This window comes from Trachymyrmex septentrionalis, unplaced genomic scaffold (genome assembly GCF_001594115.1).
Source record: "Trachymyrmex septentrionalis isolate Tsep2-gDNA-1 unplaced genomic scaffold, Tsep1.0 scaffold11, whole genome shotgun sequence".
Lineage (NCBI taxonomy): Eukaryota > Metazoa > Arthropoda > Insecta > Hymenoptera > Formicidae > Trachymyrmex > Trachymyrmex septentrionalis.
In genome coordinates, this window is record NW_017304228.1 from 1,164,444 (window position 1) to 1,170,948 (window position 6,505).

The following is a 6,505-nucleotide window of genomic DNA, read 5'->3' on the forward strand; positions in this document are numbered from 1 at the left end:
ATAAACAAGTTCATTCCAGTTTTTTCTAGATATGCAAGTATTGTGTTGAGCAGGTCGAGCTTCACGTACCAATTTCATAAGTGACGTCGTGTCCTCGAACATTGTCGGCATTGTCAGCTTTCAGCGCCACTCGTTAGCATAATTTTACATACGCGGTATAATATTTATAACGCGAATAGTTCTTGCAAATCCATTAATTAATCCGCAATTAACATAGATGCTGTTAAGAGCTCGTCCGTACATTATTATCAGTACAAGTTATTTGATATCGAAATCCAATTAAATATCGACTGGCGAACGAAATAAGATTATTACGAGTTATTTTGTTCGAAAAATTCATCGACGGAGGACTACGTATATTTATTATGGATTTGCTATAATAAATCAGGAGAATTAAAAATAAAGTCTATTTTCAACTTTGCTTGATAACAGAAACTAAAGTTGAGAGACTGGTTAATTTTCCTCTCTCATCGTCCGCGTACAAACTGCGGGGCAAACTTAAGGCTGAATGATCGCAGTTAACTCTAAAAAGGTAATCGTATATTGAATAAGTTATCTAATTTAATAATTGCGAAAAGGGCAAACGATACGATGTTTCTGTGATTATTTGCAGAAACTGCATAGAAAACGCTTTTTTATATTAACGGTTGTATTATAAAGATGCATGTGGCATTAGAGGGAATTTACAATATAAGAACGTTATTAATTATTAAGAATTTACTGAATTCTGCAGCTCCGGCGATAAAGCTGTCCAATACAATTACGAACGGAAAAAAGAACATCTTCATATGTGCTAAACACTTTGTAGAATTGCGAGATAAATAATGCAATGTTTTTGTGATTACTTACAGAACTGTATTATAAAGTTTTTTTTTTATATTAAATTACAATGGTGCATGTGGCATTTATAGAGGGAATAGATAAAAACATTATTAATTATTAAAAATTAATTAAATTATTGCTCCGACGAGAGAAGCGCTGTGCCAGTAGTTACAAACAGAACGAAGAAAATCTATATATGCGTAATAAACAATGCGAGCTTTTGTTTCCGCTTGATTTCACTCATATCGGCCGCTCCTGATTATACACGAAACCTTCTAACATGATTTAGCATGTAATTTTAGATTGAAGTTATGAGATAGATGTATGCAGGTTTGTTGCAGAACGCAAACGCAACACATCATGCGTTTAATTAGTGGAACATTGCCGCGATGCAGGTTACGAAAGCAGCTGTAATAGGTTTTAATATAATTGCCGATTTTTGCGTGACACTTTGGAGCATTCCCCCTCCCCTACCCCCTCTTGATCTTTTACGAAGACAAACGGTTATGAACGCATATGGCGATTTTATTGTATTATGCATTTGTCATGCATGCGATAGCATATTTCGACCCGCAGAATTTTATGAAAAATTGAAATTATATGTGTAAATAAACGTACGTAATGCGAGAATTGTAACTGTTACGTACTGTTGGTTCCATCGGGATATTATAAACAGATGCAAATACACATTTCTCTCGGTGAAGAATCTACTAAAACAATCCACATTACAGTTTCAACTTTTAACAATACGTTGGTGTCGGCGAGAATAATCAATCAATCGATTTTATCGAGGATGGAATTTTTATTAATGTTAAACAGCGTTTTAATGTTTGCTCTTTTGTATACTTTGCACTCATGTTTATTTATGTTTATTGGGATAGTATTACAATATGCAAAAATATTACCATTTTAATACAACAATAAATTCCTTCAGATTCTTCTCATTTTCTAAATAATTTTTTTATTTGAATTTATATTGGTTTATACATCCTTCCGAACTCTTTCTAAAATTGCGGAATAAAATCTTCAATCTATCTGTATATAAGAAACTTGAATTTCAACTCTCGTGCATTTCCGTTACTATCAATACGAAACGACATTAAACATCCGTCATGATGTTCGCAGAGAGATAGATATTCCATATTGTACATTATACATGCGAAACTTCCCGTTTGCGTCGTTGCAAAGTTTTTAACGGCTTCGATATTTTCGAATTGTTATGCATACAAGTTGAATTAATCCACAGATCTTAAAATTCTGTTTTAACGAGCGTCACAAGAAATACACAGATGGTGTAAGTCTTTAAATTAAATTCATATTGCTAATAAATTGTTCAAGAGGATGGTTTTTACTACAAATTGTTTTCCTACTGATAGAATATTTATATAAAATATTCTTGTAGGAAGGATGAACGTTATTTAAGTACTCTAGAAGAAATACAGAGATTGCAGATATAAAGTGGAAAATATAAAATTTCTCTTACATAATTTGAAAAAGCTACTTGCAAAGAGAAAGTTTGATTTCTCGTTTCTATCTCGTCGAGTATAATATTTATGGAACGAATGCATATTTGCATCATTTCTATTTAAATGTATACATTTGAGATGAAGTATCCTATGGTCTACCTCTCAACTGATATGGTCAAATCGCGTAGCATCATGATAGATCCAGGTGAAAGGACGAATCTAGTCCGCTTGACCTTGAACCTAACATTTCTCCTAATCTGGATGCAACCAGCTGGTACATTGCCGGAATCGATGAGACTGTTATATAGAGCTCGGTAAACGGATCTAACCGGAAGTGGCGTGTTTCACTGGGGTCGTACCAGTAAAGTGTAACGTAGCCTTGCTCTGTGTCTCGCGTGGGTGGTGAAACTATGAACGATTTCACGCCGGTGGTCATCAACAAATCGTGACTACCCGTCGTGGAATCACCAGGTCAGCTATCCATTTTAAACCCGGGAACAAGGTTACCGTGTCCCCAGAAATTTCTACGACCTATTAGTTCGTTGAATTTGATACGACCTATTTTCGGGATGAGACAATTACAGCTGATTGTAGTACGTGGTCTGATTATAGAAAGAGACTGCAGCTTATGTAATGATTTAAGAGCAGGTTATGGTTGACTATTGTATTCTCCCAGTATTTTAAAGTTTACTTTAAACTTTACTTTAGAGAATGCATTTCTTTTCATTGATTGTAAAATAAATGTATGTTATCATTTGCAGTTGCTTAATTCATCAATATTAATACATTAGTGCAATTATACTACAACATTTTTAAACTTTTTTTATATTGTTTAGAAAACAATATGAAAAAATACCAATATTCTACGATTATAATTATGCAATTAATTTATTTATTGATGTTGAATAATTATAAGGTTTTGTTACACATAATATTATATGTTATAATATGTCCATATTCTATTACATATAATGTTGATTAATTCATAATATAAATTAACTAATCAATTAAGATAACTATAATCATAGGATTGTGACGTTTTTCAAACAATTAATTTGGATAGAATGACAGTATATGTATAGTGAATGGTATATACGCATACGTTATAGTTGGTGAGCGCTCTCCAAAATATTTGTGCTGCAAAAGAATATTGTCACATTACTTATTTATCTTTATTTTAACGATTATAACTTAAGGTTGGAGCTTTCATTCAAGTTAATTTCCAAATTTCTATGACGTTTTTTAAACAACTTAAAAATGGCCAAAAACGCGTTTTTTTTTAGTGTACAAGTTTTATATACAAGTTTTATATGAATTAACGCGAATTATAAAAGTTATTGGAAATTATAAAATAATTTGTTCAACTATATATTTTACATTAATTCTACATTAATTCTACATGTATATAAAACTTGCATAATTGTCATCTTTATACGTAGTTACTACCGCTATATTTTTTCTTTAAGTATGGATATTTGATCAATTATAATCTTTGCTATGGTTAATTAATTATTAATATTTGTAACGAACATACAATTAATCAACGAGTTCAATACCTATAATATTCGATATAATTACGTTGATATACAAAGTGCAATATACCTCAATAGTTCAACGATAGTGCAGCGATTCCGATTTTCAAATTTTATTGCAATAACAATAAGCATACATTCCAAGATAATTCCAAATTATATTGTGCAAATTTCCATTGCGATGATTTCGTAGAAGCTCCCTATGCATTGTAAGAGCGCGATCGATAAGGAAAATGCTAGTAAAGCCTCGCGTGCAATCGGCTACGTAATCTGCAGCGTAGATATGCTCGAATGGTTTCAACGTGGGCGTCCTTAATAGTTTAAAATAAAAGATCATTCCGAAGAAATAGTGCTTTTACGATACGGAGTCTGATTGCGAAAACTATTTTTCCATCAATACGACGTCGCGTTAATGTCCTTTAAAAGATTAGATACCTATGTTATATGTCAAGATCATAGATGAGAAAAACATTGAAATTTCGTAGAAGTTGAAACTTAATCAAAGTTAAAGTTGCAAACTTTTAATATTAATATGCTAAGACATATAAAATAAGGTCTTTAAAAACAATTAAACGTTTAATGTTTAAAGGATTTATAGCGTCACTCATTCTTAAAAATGTATAATTGTAATAAGGAAACGATTTTTTTCTTTTCAAAGTTGAAAAAGTTCAAGTACACACGGAAAGTTCGATATCAAGCTTTCGTCATGTACTATGAAATATTAAATGTTGAGCGGCAGTTGAGCGCGTTTTTAGACGTTAAATTAACGAAGAATGGTTTTACTTGCTACACTTTGATATAGATGACTAGAAGTTTTGCAAATATTTGGCAAAATTTCTTGGCATCTATTTACAAACCGGCCTTTTGATAGAAACGGCAGCAGCGTGCAGCATATTAGTATTCCTTCAGTACAGCTAAAGCAAGCAATTTTTAATGCATTGTAAATTGCTGTCTCTGTAAATGAATTAACTATGTATGATTGATCAATATCGTTACATCATACAAATCGATGAAACAATGTAAAACAAACTTGCTACAAAGGTATCATAAGCAAAACTTAAATTTGAAATTCGGCAAAAAAATTGTCTTAATTAAAAGAAAAATAAATTTAATGTACTATTTACGCGATTTTTTAATTTACGCGAATTTTTATTAATAATTTATAATATTTTAGCAATTTTGTTCATTGTGCTATGACATTCTAGGCTAATCTTTAATCTTTAGCAGAAAATTCATTCGAGGTCGAATGGCTATCTGATTGACTTCCGGCGCGATCTAATCAGCACAGAAGTTGTTTCGAAGATTTCAAATTACTCGTCAGATTATTATTGCAGCAATACATGACGATCGCAACAAAGATCATCACATTCAATACTCATTCGACATTTATCAAGTTTATTATTAAATTCGCGTCATTGATGTAACGTGATTCAATTTGCTTAATATTACTCATTATCCGAAGTGAACTGTACAATTAACATGACAAATGTGTGGAATATAAATTTATTAGTATTAGACTACGTTATGTAATAGTCGTCTCGATTATAACGTTATTACGTTTATGACTGGTTGAAATAATTTATGCGCGCTTCCATATGTATTAATTAATGCGATTTGCATGCCGCAACAACTACCCTTAATACCGTGAGTTAAACCTTTGTTTATGTGAATAATGCTTGGAACGCGCACGTTATTTGCTTGGGACTATGGAACATGAAAATTATTAAAAATGCCTCTATATAGAAAATTTTCATTCTTAAAGAAACAAGGAAATTCTTAGCGTAGAAACAAACGATATTTTTTACGATAAATACCGCTAAAAGAAAAAGATGCGAGATATTGTCTATATTTTTTCTCACTCAGAAGATTATCTCCTACTGTAATTATTGCAATTTCTAGGTACACAAATAAGCTAGCTTTAAAGTGTTCAACCGTTTCTAATTTATACGGTATAACTACCGAAGCCAGACGAACCTTCGACTAAGGCGGGATGCAATTGAATGACTCTACCGCGGTGTGTCTATTGTACGTATTGTCTCTACCGGTGGCCATTGTTGAGAGCTTGTATCGAATTCTTGTTTGCGCGTCAATTGCATGTTACTTGAAAGCGAAGCTTTCAAATCCAGGAAGTTACCTTTGCGCACAGATGCTTTAATTCGTGAATTTTGCGGTGGACATAGTAAATCTTACGGAAGCTGTAAATGTTCTGATTCCGGAGAAATGTCTCAGAAACAGAAAAGACAGAGAGAAAGAGAGAGAGAGGGAGGGGGTAGGAGAAGGAGAGAAATGTCGATAGCAAGCAATTTAATTACAATCGGTCACAATCTTTCCATTAATTAGATTTATAAAAAAATCAATAATCACCTGCTTAGGTGAGTCGCTAAAAATTGAATCTACGCACAAATAAAAATATTCGTCATTGCAATAGAAATTTATATTAAATTTACTCAATGTTTCTCTTTGCCTTATTTTTTTGCAAACATGTTCTACAAATATCTGTCGTCAGAAGAATAATTCAATTTAAGTCGTGAATTTATATCATTATTTATGAATCAAATTTTGAAAATACATATATAATTACAAAATATTATTCACTCTGAATACATATAAAGTTGTTTTATTTGTATTATATTGTTTTAATTTAATTTTCTCGCACTTCGTAGGAAGTTAAATTGCTGTTATAAT

General features: G+C 31.8%; 1 protein-coding gene across 2 annotated transcripts in view; it reads left to right on the forward strand.

Moving 5' to 3' along the window:
• LOC108749721 (cAMP-specific 3',5'-cyclic phosphodiesterase-like) overlaps positions 1-6,505 on the forward strand; it is a 192,396-nt gene that overhangs the window by 50,199 nt on the left and 135,692 nt on the right. The window lies entirely within an intron of this gene.